Genomic DNA, 16,506 nt, shown 5'->3' with positions numbered 1-16,506 from the left:
GGAGGGAATGAGTATAGCTACAAAAATTACAAGAACCACAAGGTTTAGTATGACCAAAATCCACCTTTTTCAGACGGTTTGTACATAAAAGTCTTTTCAAATTTTTTTGATTTTTAAACCTAAATCTGGGGATGTCACCAACTATATTCCCTATGCTTTCATCAACTAATAAGATAGGCCAAAAATGTTGGAAGAGTCTGGTAACATGACCAGTATCACTAGAATAATACATAGGAATCTTCGTAACCCTCATTTTACTATCACTTACTACATTATCAGATAGGCTATGTGGACCATAATATGGTTTGGCTTTAGTCTCCCTCAGGAGGGCAAGATCTCGCCATTGCTTCTCTAAGTCAGAAGTAGTATACCCTCTATCTAATAAGTTCTTCTCAATAGTAACCAGCTCTGACTGAAAAGCAATCTCTGAAGGACTCATCCTAGAGGCTCTCATACCTTGTCCTCTGACAAGGTTTCTAAAAACATAGCCTGGATGCATACTCGTCCTGAATAAAAAGGCGTTCCTATGGCATGCTTTACGGAACACACCTGTATTGATTATCCCAGAACTTAACTTCTAAACATAAACATCTAGGTATTCTATAAAGTCATAAGAGAACTGATACGTAAACTTCAAACACTCTGTGAGATTATTAACAACCTCAAAAAAGTTTAGGAATTCTTGCTGGGGACCTCGCAATAAAATAAACAAATCATCTACAAATCGCCTATAAAATAAGACATATTTCTTAAATTCTGAATGTAAAAATAACTTATCCTCTTCCCATTGAGCCAAAAACATATTGGCGTAGCTATTGGCACAAGAAGTGCCCATAGCTACGCCATGTCTCTGTAGGTAGATGTTATTACCAAATATAAAGATATTATTACTAAGCACTGTTTCCAGAAGGAAACAGATCAAATCGATCTGTAAATCTGAGTATTCACTATGTAAACTCAAATATTTCTTCACAAACTGTATGCCCAAATCATTGGGTATCATACTGAACAATGATTGTACATCCATTGTGACAAAAGCAATATTACAAGTGTCCCCTACATCCTTAAGGCATTCATATAAATCTACTAAAAATTGTTTAGTATCTTTCAAAACAGTTATACTCAAATTAATCACAGGATGTAAATACTTCTCTATATATAAAGAAAGGGGCTCGGTGACCCAACCTCCTCCTGCAACAATATGCCTCATGGGGGGATTTGTAGGATGTTTATGTATCTTAGGGAGGCCTTGAATGATGGGAATCAAAGGATTCTCAACACTTAAAAACCTAAATACATCTTCAGAGATAAGAGCAGCTCTCTCAATATCAACAATATCATTACGCACAGTATTAATAACATTATGTACATCTGTAGTAGAAATTCTATTATAAAATACTGTAGCTTCTAACATATTGTGCATAATTTGCTCATAATGTATTCTGTCCATAACTACAATCCTACCCCCTTTATCTGCAGGACGTATAACTAACAAATCATTATTCTGTAGGGTTTGTAATGCCCTCCTTTCTTTAATTGTCAAATTCTGTCTCAAAAATTTACTCAACATAGGTGCCCTCTTTTCATAAATGCGAAAAATCTTATCTTCTGTCAATTTACAGTAGGCTTCAACTAATGGATGATTAGGCGGTATATAACTACTGGGTCTCCTCAAGGATATGTCATGTCTAAGATCTCCTTCTCCGTTATAGTAATAGTTGCCAAACATAAGACGTAACATAACATCCCTACAAAAAATCTTAAGGTCTAACACAGTGTCTGCCAAGTTACTCAGATGAGTAGGAATAAAATTTAGACTTTTATGTAATACATTCTGTTCCTCTAGAGTTAACGAATAATTAGAGATGTTGTAAATTAATGAGGTGGTATCTTCCCCCACATTTTCTTGATAGTTTGATTTGGGAATGATTCATCTGACAATTTTCTTTTGTACCTGTTCCTGCTGTTGGACCTGCCTCTCCCCCCTCTTCTGTCGACATGAGTTGACCATCATCTGCACTATGATTATCTACTGATGACCTAGCCATGCTAGCATACGTGGCACTAACTTTAGGTCTAACTACACATTCTTTTTTCTTTAAAATTATCTCTAGTGCCTAAGGATTTAACAACCACATGTGGATATAAATGGTTGTTCCTCTCAGTAAGAATGGGATTACCAACTGGTGACGAACTCTGTCCTCCTAAGTCTCCCATCTGTTTCTCACTATTACTAACAACAGCGTTTATATTAGCAATACATCTGACAGCCTCAGTGCTACTTATCAAATTACGGGCTTTATTATCATTGATACCTATGAATTCTTTAACCATTGGTACTCGAGGGGTGTCACTATTAATGTCCTTAGCTGCATACACGTTATCAATATTATTGACATCCAAACATGCGTCACCTACAACAGGGGTTGCTTCATTAAAAACATTATTTACTCTCATAAAATCTCCATTAGGAGTATGCATGGCTTTATCAGTCAAATGTCCAGTGTGAGGCCACAAAAAGACATGTCCTGCTTTAAAGTCTGAAGTGTCTCTAATAATCTTTACCCGTATAAGTTTCTGTTCAAACACAGCAATACTGTCCAGTAACCTCTCAAAGAGAGGACCTAGAACACTCACTTGGTAAAGATTAAAAAGTTCAGTTTGCTTCCGTATTAGGTTAGCCTGTAGTTGCTCCTCCTCAGGTTTAAAAAATTCAATGAGGAGCTTCATATAACCAGCACTCACCTCAAGATTAAACTTCTGCCAACGCGTTAGCAACTCTGGGTACTGGGAGCCTTGGCTTGGCATATTTAAAACACGTAGTCTCCTGGGCACAATATTCTTCTCAAGACACGCTTCAAAATGCAAGCGTTGCAACTGTAAATGTTTATAATGCAGGAAATCCTTTTCTAAGGCATCCAAATGAAGCCATAGACCTTCCATGTCATTTGTTGCATCAGTAACATTCACATCAAACTGGCGGGAATCCTCTCCCCATAAACTTTTAAAATCTCTCTTCAGATATTGTTCAAATCTCTCCAATAGGGAATCCGACGTCAAGCTACTCCTCCTTCCAGGCAAAGCAGCTAATTGGTTCAAAGTTTTGGTATTCACCTCGCTGGTCGGGGAATAATCAAGTTCAATGTCCAAAACTTGTTCAGTGGCCATGTCTCCAACTGTCACTGATAGAAATAAGGACAAACATAATAATACAATAAAAAGCAGCCGACAGTCCTTGGAGTAAAAGCTCCGTAGTAAAAATAAGAGCAATAAATAAAAATATATCAAGTCCCACTACTATTTCATACATGAGTTTATGTTATTTATTGTCATATATATATATTGTTGAGGTTAGAGTATTTTTGTGATGAGTATTATATTTGTTGTTATTCATAAAGTTGTATTGTTTTATCTTATTTTGCTTGCTTGTTTTAGTCGTTTTTATCTGTATATGCTATGTTTATAGGTTATAGGTATACTATGGTTATATTTCTTTAAGAGTATTTGATTAGTTGATTGATTCTAATTGTTTTCTTATTCAGCTGCATATATATACATACATATATATATATATATATATATATATATATATGTGTGTGTACATATATATATATATATATATATATATATATATATATATATATATATATATATATATATATATCATCTGTGGTTTCAACATTGTTATAAGGTCTGAAGAAGCTCCTAAGTGAAAGCGCTTACCTCTAATATATTTATAAATAAACCTGAGTTATTTTATGTTATTCGTTTATAGGTTTATTTTCGTTATTGTATTAGATATTGTTATATGTTATAGACTTCTGCCTAGAGCAACGTGTACTGTGGTAGCTCCATAGTGGGACTTGATATATTTTTATTTATTGCTCTTATTTTTACTACGGAGCTTTTACTCCAAGGACTGTCAGCTGCCTTTTATTGTATTATTACGTTTGTCCTTATTTCTATCAGCGACAGTTGGAGACATGGCCACTGAACAAGTTTTGGACATTGAACTTGATTATACCCCGACCAGCAAGCTGAATACTGAAACTTTGAACCAATTAGCTGCTTTGCCTGGAAGGAGGTGTAGCTTAACATTGGATTCCCTATCGGAGAGATTCGAACAATATCTGAAGAGAGATTTTAAACGTTTATGGGGAGAGGATTCCTGCCAGTTTGATGTGAATGTTACTGATGCAACAAATGACATGAAAGGTCTACGGCTTCGTTTGGATGCCTTAGAAAAGGATTTCCTGCGTTATAAACATTTACAGTTGCAATGCTTGCATTTTGAAGCGTGTCTTGAGAAGAATATTGTGCCCAGGGGCTACGTGTTTTAAATATGCTGAGCCAAGGCTCCCAGTACCCAGAGTTGCTAACGCATTGGCAGAAGTTTAATCTTGAGTTAAGTGCTGGTTATATGAAGCTCCTCATTGAATTTTTTAAACCTGAGGAGGAGCAACTACAAGCTAGCCCTATACGGAAGCAAACTGAACTTTTTAATCTTTACCAAGTGAGCATTTACATCCTCTCTTTGAGAGGTTACTGGACAGTATTGCTGTCTTTGAACGGAAACTTATAGAGCAAAAACGGATAAAGATTATTAGAGACACTTCAGACTTTAAAGCAGGACATGTCTTTTTGTGGCCTTACACTGGATATTTGACTGATAAAGCCTTGCATACACCTAATGGAGATTTTATGAGAGTAAATAATGTTTTTATTGAAGTGACCCCTGTTGTAGGGGAAGCATGTTTGGATGTCAATAATATTGATAACGTGTATGCAGCTAAGGACATTAATAGTGACACCCCTCGAGTACCAATGGTTAAAGAATTCATAGGTATCAATGATAATAAAGCCCGTAATTTGATAAGTAGCACTGAGGCTGTCACATGTATTGTTAATGTAAATGCTGTTGTTAGTAATAGTGAGAAACAGATGGGAGACTTAGGAGGACAGAGTTCGTCACCAATTGGTAATCCCATTGTTACTGAGAGGAACAACCATTTATACCCACATGTGGTTGTTAAATCCTCAGGCACTAGAGATAATCTTAAAGAAAAAGAATGTGTAGTTAGACCTAAAGTTAGTGCCACATATGCTAGGATGGCTAGGTCATCAGATAATCATAGTGCAGATGATGGTCAACTCCCTTTTCCCCTACCCGTCTGTGTCGACAGAGGAGGGGGGTGAGGCAGGTCCAACAGCAGGAACAGATACAAAAGAAAACTGTCAGGGGAATCATTCCCAAATCAAATTATCAAGAAAATGTGGGGGAAGATACCCCCTCATTAATTTACAACATCTCTAATTATTCGTTAACTCTAGAGGAACAGAATGTATTACATAAAGGTCTAAATTTTATTCCTACTCGTCTGAGTAACTTGGCAGACACTCTGTTAGATCTTAAGATTTTTTGTAGGGATGTTATGTTACGTCTTATGTTTGGCAACTATAACTATAATGGAGAAGGAGATCTTAGACATGACATATCCTTGAGGAGACCCAGTAGTTATATACCGCCTAATCATCCATTAGTTGAAGCCTACTGTAAATTGACAGAAGATGAGATTTTTCGCTTTTATGAAAAGAGGGCACCTATGTTGAGTAAATTTTTGAGACAGAATTTGACAATTAAAGAGAGGAGGGCATTACAAACCCTACAGAATAATGATTTGTTAGTTATACGTCCTGCAGATAAAGGGGGTAGGATTGTAGTTATGGACAGAATACATTATGAGCAAATTATGCACAATATGTCAGAAGATACAGTATTTTATAATAGAATTTCTACTACAGATGTACATAATGTTATTAATACTGTGCGTAATGATATTGTTGATATTGAGAGAGCTGCTCTTATCTCTGAAGATGTATTTAGGTTTTTAAGTGTTGAGAATCCTTTGATTCCCATCATTCAAGGCCTCCCTAAGATACATAAACATCCTACAAATCCCCCCATGAGGCATATTGTTGCAGGAGGAGGTTGGGTCACCGAGCCCCTTTCTTTATATATAGAGAAGTATTTACATCCTGTGATTAATGAGAGTATAACTGTTTTGAAAGATACTAAACAATTTTTAGTAGATTTATATGAATGCCTTAAGGATGTAGGGGATACTTGTAATATTGCTTTTGTCACAATGGATGTACAATCATTGTTCAGTATGATACCCAATGATTTGGGCATACAGTTTGTGAAGAGATATTTGAGTTTACATAGTGATTACTCAGATTTACAGAGCGATTTGATCTGTTTCCTTCTGGAAACAGTGCTTAGTAATAATATCTTTATATTTGGTAATAACATCTACCTACAGAGGCATGGCGTAGCTATGGACACTTCTTGGGCCAATAGCTATGCCAATATGTTTTTGGTTCAATGGGAAGAGGATAAGTTATTTTTACATTCAGAATTTAAGAAATATGTCTTATTTTATAGGCGATTTGTAGATGATTTGTTTATTTTAAGGCGAGGTCCCCAGCAAGAATTCCTAAACTTTTTTGAGGTTGTTAATAATCTCACAGAGTGTTTGAAGTTTACATATCAGTTCTCTTATGACTTTATAGAATACCTAGATGTTTATGTTGAGAAGTTAAGTTCTGGGATAATCAATACAGGTGTGTTTCGTAAAGCATGCCATAGGAACGCCTTTTTATTCAGGACGAGTATGCATCTAGGCTAAGTTTTTAGAAACCTTGCCAGAGGACAAGGTATGAGAGCCTCTCGGATGAGTCCTTCAGAGATTGGTTTTCAGTCAGAGCTGGTTACTATTGAGAAGAACTTGTTAGATAGAGGGTATACTACTTCTGACTTAGAGAAGCAATGGCGAGATCTTGCCCTCCTGAGGGAGGCTAAAGCCAAACCATATTATGGTCCACATAGCCTATCTGATAATGTAGTAGGCGATAGTAAAATGAGGGTTACAAAGATTCCCATGTATTATTCTAGTGATACTGGTCATGTTACCAGAGTCTTCCAACATTTTTGGCCTATCTTATTAGCTGATGAAAGCATAGGGAATATAGTTGGTGACATCCTCAGATTTAGGTTTAAAAATCAAAAAAATTTGAAAAGACTTTTATGTACAAACCGTCTGAAAAAGGTGGATTTTGGTCATACTGAACTTTGTGGTTCTTGTCATTTTTGTAGCTATATTAATACTACAGAATGATTTTGTCATCCAGATTTAGGTAAGAATTATTTTTTTCAGGGTATTCATAATTGCATGACTCCACATGTGGTTTATTTAGCTGAGTGTGACCTCTGTGAGGCGTTTTACGTAGGGAAAACCAACAGAATATTACGTGACAGAATCAGGGAACATTTGTATAATATAAGAAAAAATTCCCTTAATAATGCACTTTCTCAGCATGTTAGTGATCAAGGACCACATCACACTTTTAGATTTAGGGTTATTGAAGCAATAGGAATAAGTATAAGGGAAGGTGATGTGAGAACATACACTGAATACATGGAAACCTGTTGGATTATTAACCTGAAAGCAGATAGGGGAAGGGGCTTGAATAAGAGGGCGTCCATTAAGCCTGCTTTGAAAAGAAGGAGGCTGCATAAATGAAATGAGTTTATGTTATTTGTTGTCATATATATATATATATATATATATATATATATATATATATATTGTTGAGGTTAGAGTGTTTTTGTGATGAGTATTATATTTGTTTTTATTCATAAATTTGCTTTGTTTTATCTTATTTTGCTTGCTTGTTTTAGTCGTTTTTATCTGCATATGCTATGTTTATAGGTTATAGGTATACTATGGTTATATTTCTTTAAGAGTATTTGATTAGTTGATTGATTCTAATTGTTTCCTTATTCAGCTGCATACACACACATATATATATATATATATATATATATATATATATATATATATATATATATATCATCTGTGGTTTCAACATTGTTATAAGGTTTGAAGAAGCTCCTAAGTGAAAGCGCTTACCTCTAATATATTTATAAATAAACCTGAGTTGTTTTATGTTATTAGTTTATAGTTTTATTTTCGTTATCGTATTAGATATTGTTATATGTTATAGACTTCTGCCTAGAGCAACGTGTACTGTGGTAGCTTCGTAGTGGGACTTGATATTTTTTTTATTTATTGCTCTTATTTTTACTATGGAGCTTTTACTCCAAGGACTGTTGGCTGCCTTTTATTGTATTATTACTTTTTCTTTTTGTTTATGGTCAGGACAGGGTGTAAATTATCCTTCTGGTTAACAGTCAACATTGTTGCTGTGGACCACCATCGCCATCTTTTGTAACTGACACGTAGACTAAGGAATTACTTGAAGGGAAGCTTTAACGTGACATTATGGTATTCTGTTTTTTCCTAAATCATCAAACTTCAGAAATCTGTGGAGAGGTAAACTTCTAAATTACTAAGGTATTGTTTATGACAGAGACAGCAAGCAAGCAAGTAATCAGGAACCCCGTTTAATGTAAAAGAAACAGCTCAGCCTTAACACCATTGGTGTATCTTCACTTGGTGGCATTTACAGTGGCCAGATTCATTGTATTTGTGCCTCTAACAGTGTCCCTAGCAAGTGTTCTTAAGCATTGTCCAAGAAGCAAGGATCAGCTATGGCTTACTCACAAGCAGATACTGAAGGGTTACATGGCAGGAAGGCTAATATAGGCAGTAAGTGCTATGCTGGTGTAAGGCTACATGCATGAAGTTACACAAGTTTGGCTATATGTAGGATAGTACACAAATATACCAAGCAGCAGTTTGTGACATCACTATTTTTTGTGCTCTGCCACCAGCAGTACTACTTAGTACAGTGCATAGGGCCTGACCAGAAGCATTATGGGTTACCTGGCATATGCTGCTACTGCCTAAGTCACCACTGACAAATTCTACAATTGTTTATGTCTGCTAACTACAACCAGCTGAACACAAATGTGCACTTTGTATGTCTGCTGACTGGAATCACCTCAGTACAAATTAATATTTCACATATCTGTTGAGTCCTACTAGGGGCAATGACAAGCATCAGTAGTAGGATTATTGGGTGGACTGGAAGTGATATCATCAGTAGTGGCATCATGGCCAAACAGGAAGAGATATTATCAATAGTGAGGTCATGGTCAAACAGGAAGAGATATTATCAATAGTGAGGTCATGGCCAAACAGGAAGAGATATTATCAATAGTGAGATCATGCACAAACAGGAAAAGATATCATCATCAGTGCCAGGATGGGCAAAAAGGAAGATATATCATCAGAAGTGAGATCATGGAAAAAACAGGAAGAGATATTATCAATAGTGGGATCACAGACAAACAGAAAGAGATATCATCAGTAGTGGGATTCTGGTCAAACAGGAAGAAATATAATTTGTGGTGGGATCATGGACAAATGGGAAGAGATAACATCAGTAGTGAGATCATGGACAAACAGGAAGAGACATCATCAATAATGGTATCAAGGGAAGAAGAGGAAGTGATGTAATCTGCACTAGGCTCATGGAGCGAACAGGTGAAACATTACAGTGGAAAATAAGACATTATCCTTATTAATAAACAGTTGCTAAGGCATCATCTGAAGTATGGTATACATTCCTGGACACCTTATCTTCATAAGATGCAGGTAGAATTAATAAAATTTAGAACAAAGCAAAAGCGCAGTACACAGCCTTTACCATAGGGAATACAAAGAGAGATTTGAAATGCTTATTACACGCATTCCTAAAAAAAATGATGCATAAAAACATTGATGATTCTTAATGGATTCACAGAGAGGGTACTATATTCTAAAAAATGCATTTATGAGAAGAAAAGGATAGAGTTTGACCATACTATGATGGAGACTTTATACTAGATGCAAGGAGTATTTTTTCACAGAAAGACTGAAGGATAACGGAAATAGTTTTCTGTGAGATAGTATAGTTTCTCATGCCATGGCAGACTGCAAGGTGTTGGAGAGATGTAAGGCAATTCTTACAAGGGTGTGAGAAAATGTAGTTATTATTTAAGTGAAGCCTACAGTTTATACACTAGTAGGAAACTGTGTAGATAGTAGAAAATAGTAATGCTTAAATTTCACTACAATTGATGCATTTATAAGTAAGTAATAGGCTAACTCCCATTGTGGGCCATTTTAAGCTTAGCGAATTTCATTTTAAAGCGTGAGAATCAAGCCCTGTACCTTGTGTCAGTGAGGTAAATACCTTAACCATTATACCAACCCCCAAAGTCTCCTTTCTTCTGTACAGCATAAGTGGATGGGGCACCCTGAATTCTTACTGGGGACAGCACCCACAATCCTCCTGGACATGTGCAGTCATCACTAAATGCAATCTTGAGTATTGACAAGCACTTGTATGGTATTACATTAGGTTGAAATGGCTAGGTGTAAAATGACCTGTGGGTCAATAGCCAAGTAATCTCATATGATCCTATGATCATATGATAAGGCAAACGAACTCCAATATCAGTGAATGGCATTGCATATGCATAAATTGTCAAGCTGTTATGACATTGCTTAATTTTAGCTAGCAGTCATATGTATTAATCCTTATTCATCACCTGTTATTATTTGTAATCCTGGAACAAGCATCACCGCCAGTTGTTTATTCATTTATAATGTGTTACTTTGCAGCAATTTGTTTGTTTAAAAATCAGTTTTCAGTAAGTGATTAATATTAACTAGATTATGCAGTGAGTACCAGACTTCAAGCATTACACTACTTGTCAAAACCAGTACAGTCTTTAGAGAAATTTAAACTGTACGTTTTATGGACTGGGAGATGGGAGTTCTGCTAGTTAAATTAGTTATAGCACCAGGTAACCTAATAGTGATAGCATGGCATAACCTTGTACATAATTTGGTCACCAGCTTGTGTCATCAGATGGAACAGAATGGGCATATGCCTTCTTGGCTTACAACATACATTATTATTGCAGTTCAATATTCGTGTGTGACAGTCCAGTTATCAGTTGGTACTAAAGGCTTAGCAGCCTAGCAGGTAAGATATATATATATATATATATATATATATATATATATATATATATATATATATATACCATGATAATTCGGCATAAGAATTACATGCTTCCACTATAAGTGGATGAAACCAAGCTTGCCAAGAACTGGAGTACCCTAATTAAATGTGATGGAAAAAAAAAACAGCCAAAAAATCTTTTTAACTGTTTTTTGCAAGAGGGCCAATCCCCACATACCCATATATATATATATATATATATATATATATATATGTATATAAAAAATATATATATATATATATATATATATATATATATATTTATATATATATATACACACACACACACACACACACACACACACACACACACACACACACACACACACACACACTCACACACACATACACACACACACCTACAGACACAAACCAACTCCATGCTCACAGCATTCCCCCAGAAACCTGCCAGCAGGAATTCCGATCCTCAGCAGGTTGAACTTCAGGAAAGTGACGCTCAAGTCTTCAGTCTCCGCCCATCTGTAGGTATATCCATCATATATGTCGAAAGCAAATCATTAGAATTAGTGAATCTTAGTTATACAGCAATGGGTTAAGATGTAGCTATTATGCTTGATTTAGGAAGGACAATGATTGCAATTCAAACAGTGAGTCAAAAACTACCACGGCATTTAACAGTAAACTGACCAGACTAAGGACTTTACAAAATAATTTGACTTTTCCTGTGATATTAAACTTTGCTGATTATGACTTAAATATCTATACTTGTATTATTCCAGCTGTGCCAAGGGTTATATGCAATAATGTGAATCTTGCAGTAAATATGAGGCTATAAACGAAAGTAGCTAACACAACCTTGTGTATTAAGGCAACAGCAGTACAGTTGTAATAAGATTAGAACTGTTCATTTCAGCACAATTTTATGACTATAAATGTAATGTTAAAGTTTATATATTTTAATTACCCGCTCTTGAAAATTCATTCAGGTATAGCATGGATATGTAAATTCTCAAGATATTAGAGAAGAAAAGTACAAATATTGATTTTTTTTTTAATTTTAGGGGATGACAGACTAGGCTTTGACATAACTATTATTATTATTATGACAAAGCCTTCTTGAACAAAATGTGTTCTAATGCAAAAGTGACACAATGCTCCAGGTATCATTTGAAAGGGAAGACATACATCCCCAGCACCAGTCAGGGATGCTAAGATTCATTTCCTTGATTGTACATTTAGTATCAAATCCATCCTCTGAAGGAAGGAAGGAAGGAAAGAAGTTGTTTGTTTCATCAGATGCCATGGAAAGTCATCTAAATTTTAGCTTAATAAGTCAGATTATAAAGTTCTAAAGAATAAAAGTGTGTTGGGGGTGGGGGTCAGAAGCAAAAACAATATGTCACTCACCGCTGCTGTTTGGCTTAAATGTCATGTCAGTGTTTACCTCTAATGCTATAAACTATTTTCTACAGAAAAAAAACAATAAAACTATTCTGTGCTGATAATGTTGAAAGTAAAAGTGTAGGCTGCCAGCCACTGGCAGCCACTTTGTTATTCTTTATTGTTATCACACATGTATTGAAAAGTAGACTAATAAATGCTCAATTGAAAGACAAAAAAGTGAACAAGAAGCCAGACTAGTGTAATTATGATTTACAAGTCTCTTTGAGCAGGATGACAATAGTGGTGAAGTGAGGGTGAGGGGGCCTGGATCCTGTTTGTTTTGATGCTGAGTCAGTGTGTGCTACAATGGAAGGAAATGGTGTGAGAGGAAAATACATTGCAAGTTTTCCTGTTGAAGGTAGTGTTGTGAAATGTTGTAAATGTGTTATGTTGTGAAGCATTCATGAGCTATGTTTTTGAAACTGCACCTGGATGAATTCTCCATAACAGTTCTATGAGGGAAAACACACATGTATCCCATTTATTTTTGGTTCATTTATACTGTTCCAAACTCTGTAAAGTAAGCAGACATTCTAGCTCCATAAATAAATGGGCATTTCCAAACTTCCAAAAAAAAGCTGAGCAGACCGCATTGAACTAAAACGTTGGACATTATGTATCCAGTCTTCCTGAATATCAAGAATGGAGGCATTTGTGCAATGGACCAGTTAAAGGTTCATTTTTTCTTCTATGTTTTCTCCTTTTTGTGGTACTGCTAAACTAATATTCTGCTGACACAGTAACAGGCACTCAGTATGAGAAATAACATTTTATTGCTATGACATTAGCAACAGACACTTTCTGACAGGGAAACACACCTTTTGGTCATCAGATTTTCTTCTTTTTATGTACCTATATCTGTTTGCAGCTTTTAGATTAATTTTTCACTTATCACACCAATACTTGTGGTAATCACATGTGTTGCATCGTTTCATTTTCTCCGCCCCATTTTGTCTTCAAATCTGCCAACAGTTTTGGATGCTGCTATATAGTGAAGCAAGCTATTTCACATGGCATCAGTCTTTCTTTGAAGTGTTACTTTATTATATCTCTATCTCTTATTTCATTTCATTGTAATACATCTTTTCTGGTGTGCCCTAATTCACTCAGCTGAAAATTCTTGGCTGCCAATCTTTTCTTTCTTCCCTTCTCATTCTTGAAAGCTCTAGCCATCACACTTCTCTTTAATGTGCATATTTAGCTCTTCAGTCTGCACCCGCAAGCTTCCTCATTCATCATCTTTATTGTCCATGTTGCCCTCTGCTGCACTCTATCTTGGACCCTGGTGTCTGTCCTTCCTCATCTGCTGCGTCCAAAGCTGCATGAAGTCTCATGTTTGGCCTGTCCAGTGACTTGTTAAGTATTTCCTGTCATATTTTCAAAAAAAAAAAAAACAAATGAACGACAAACTTTTCCATAAAGTTTGCCTTTGCTGTTTATTCGTGCTTTGGCCAAATTCATTCTTCCCATTCCTATGGTTATCTTAGTGTCTTTTTGTATTGTACGATTCTTAGCCTCACACTCAAAGCAATGTGTTGTTCTTAGGATCCGCGCTTTAGCTATTAAAACATTACCCTTCTTAGACAAATCTGTCTGACCATTGGTGTAGCATGATTACTTACTACTACAGTGGCTTTTATAACTATTTATTGTGCACTAGTATATCAGGGATCATTAGCACCGTGTGTACTACTCATAGTAAAATAAAAACACACACAACTAGCAGTAAGAGCAAGAAGTTCTATGATACCTGTTCAGATGCAGGCTAGATGTTAAAAACTCATGACCACCCACCCCACATTACATCATCCCACATAGCCAGTCCGGGGATTTAGTTTATGAGCTTCTACACTAGCATTCATATTATTTAATATCATCCAGCAAGAAACAAAAGCTTTGCTGACAGAGTAGAGAATACTTCATGTGTTGTATCTGCCCCCCCCCCCCCACACACACACACAGACAAACTCTCTCTCTCTATTTCTTTTATTTGTCCATTTGTAAGACAGAAGTCCAACTAAATGAATTCAGAGCAATGTGTCTGCCCACAAAACATACAAAATGCCATCACAGGAGCTTAAGCAACAAATGCCTGCATATTATTTTATTCATTTTTTTAAAAAATGTAATTCTGATTAATGTTAACATCAATGTTCTCTATGCCTGAATTATCTAAAAAGTTACAATAAACATTGGACTTTTGTTTTTAAATATCATCATATCCATGCTATAATAATATAGCCAATGACACATAACTAATGGAATCTCCTTCCTTATTGTACCACCCCTGCCATCTATTTGGTATGTGAAGAATTCTACAGCTGTCTTACATGATATCTGTGGTAGTTCCGAGTCTTGGATGAGGGACAAAAATATGATAGATCTGAGATGCTGAATAACTGTGGTAGCATATATTTCAGAAGAAGGATCAGAACACATTCTTTAATAGAAAGCTGTACAGCATGGTGTTATTACAGACTTGATCCCTGAGTACACAGTCTTAAGAGTATTGCAATGATTCATCTATGGCTTTAGTACAAACAGAAGATATCTAAAATATGATACATTTTAAGAAACTACATATGAGACAAACTTTTTATATCAGCTTTGTGTTAGAACTGAAGAACTATGTATGCCAGAAATGTAAAACTACAAAGTAAGTGCAGCAGACAGTTAACCATAGAAGATATCTCAAAGATTTTGTAGAAAGCTCCAGATCAATGTTACCTAGACCAAAATTTACAGAAAATAACTGTAATGCTCATTGGCTTTGCCTAGGACCTCAAGACAGCAGACCGTTTTTAAAATACAAGTGGCACTGTACTAAACTGAGCATAAGACCTTTTTGATATCTACAGTAATAAAAAGAATATGTATGCATGTGTTCTGTGTCTGTGCATTAATATGCACTTGCGTCTGTGTGTGTGTGTGTGTGTGTGTCTGTGTGCGTGTGTGTGTGTGTGTGTGTGTGTGTGTGTGCACGCACAAGTGTGTGTGTGTGTGTGTGTGTGTGTGTGTGTGTGTGTGTGTGCACGTGAGCATGCATGTGTGTTTGTGTGTGTGCTTGTGTGCGTGCGTGTATGGTTTGCACGCGCACGCGTGTGTGTGTGTGTGTATATGTTAATGTACACAAGACAAAAAGAGATGAATACACAGACACAGTTACTAATTTATTACCCCATCATAATAAAGACAGTTACATATAATATTATTTCACTAGTGCCATTGAAGAGTGGCTACTGTTTGTTTCATGGCACAATTTAAAAGTTTTTGATCTGATCACTAAAACAAGCAATGTTTTCCATAAGGTAGACAAATGATAAGAAACCCAAACCCTGCTTTTTCTTGTTTCAACATCTGGACAGCTCAGCTGTCAAACAGTTTTAGAAGGTAAGGAACTCTTTGACATGCTGCTCTATAAACTGGAAGTTTTGTGCAGTTAAGCACATGGCATGCTGATCAGTGTTCCCTTGCCAAATCATAAATCTCTCATCATGTCACAGATAGTCTTACAGTTTTGCCACAAATGAAACATAACATCTTTCTTACTGCATTTTGAATAATTTAGAATACTTACATTTCTCATCAGATTCCTTGCACAGCAGTCCACTTCATTTCCAATTATTCTTTCTGAAACAAGTCTCTCTTTTCAAGATAAAAGAAACACGTTTGTAAACCAGGAAAAGTAAAGTGCATGTCCTGTTATAGAAATCTCGTGTAGAAAATGAATAGTTTTACTTCAGTGCTTGGCATCGTGACTATTGTTTTTCCTTTCCAGTCTATCTGTTCTGTCGATCTCCTGTCTCTTTCTCTCTCTCTCTCTCTCTTCCCCTCCCCTCTATACTGCCACCGTTGGTTCCTGACCACTTAATGGGAAGTGAAAGTATCTCCACGCCTTACAGCTACTTGACACATACTTGATGTGTAAGTCTAGACTAATATATTTGCATGGCAGAATTAGTCGTTTCTAACTTATTGTAATCTGATCTTTTTGCAGTAACTGATTAGATGTTGTTGTAAACTTCAGAAGCTTTTTATCATTACTTTTACAGCTGTAATGTA

General features: G+C 35.9%; 1 protein-coding gene across 2 annotated transcripts in view; it reads right to left on the bottom strand.

Annotated features, from left to right (window-relative positions):
- LOC122801656 (G-protein coupled receptor 183-like) overlaps window positions 1-16,287 on the bottom strand; it is a 248,485-nt gene extending 232,198 nt beyond the window's left edge. For both annotated transcript variants that reach the window (XM_044071138.1, XM_044071139.1), the window contains exon 1: window positions 16,022-16,287. The gene's annotated coding sequence lies outside the window, so the exon portion shown is untranslated. The remainder of the gene's footprint in view (window positions 1-16,021) is intronic.
- Between the last annotated feature and the right edge of the window lie 219 nt (window positions 16,288-16,506).

Source organism: Protopterus annectens, chromosome 5.part0 (assembly GCF_019279795.1).
Source record: "Protopterus annectens isolate FY-2018-M chromosome 5.part0, PAN1.0, whole genome shotgun sequence".
NCBI classification, from domain to species: domain Eukaryota; kingdom Metazoa; phylum Chordata; order Ceratodontiformes; family Protopteridae; genus Protopterus; species Protopterus annectens.
Note: the sequence above shows the minus strand (reverse complement) of the source record. Positions and strands in the feature narration are given on the sequence as shown.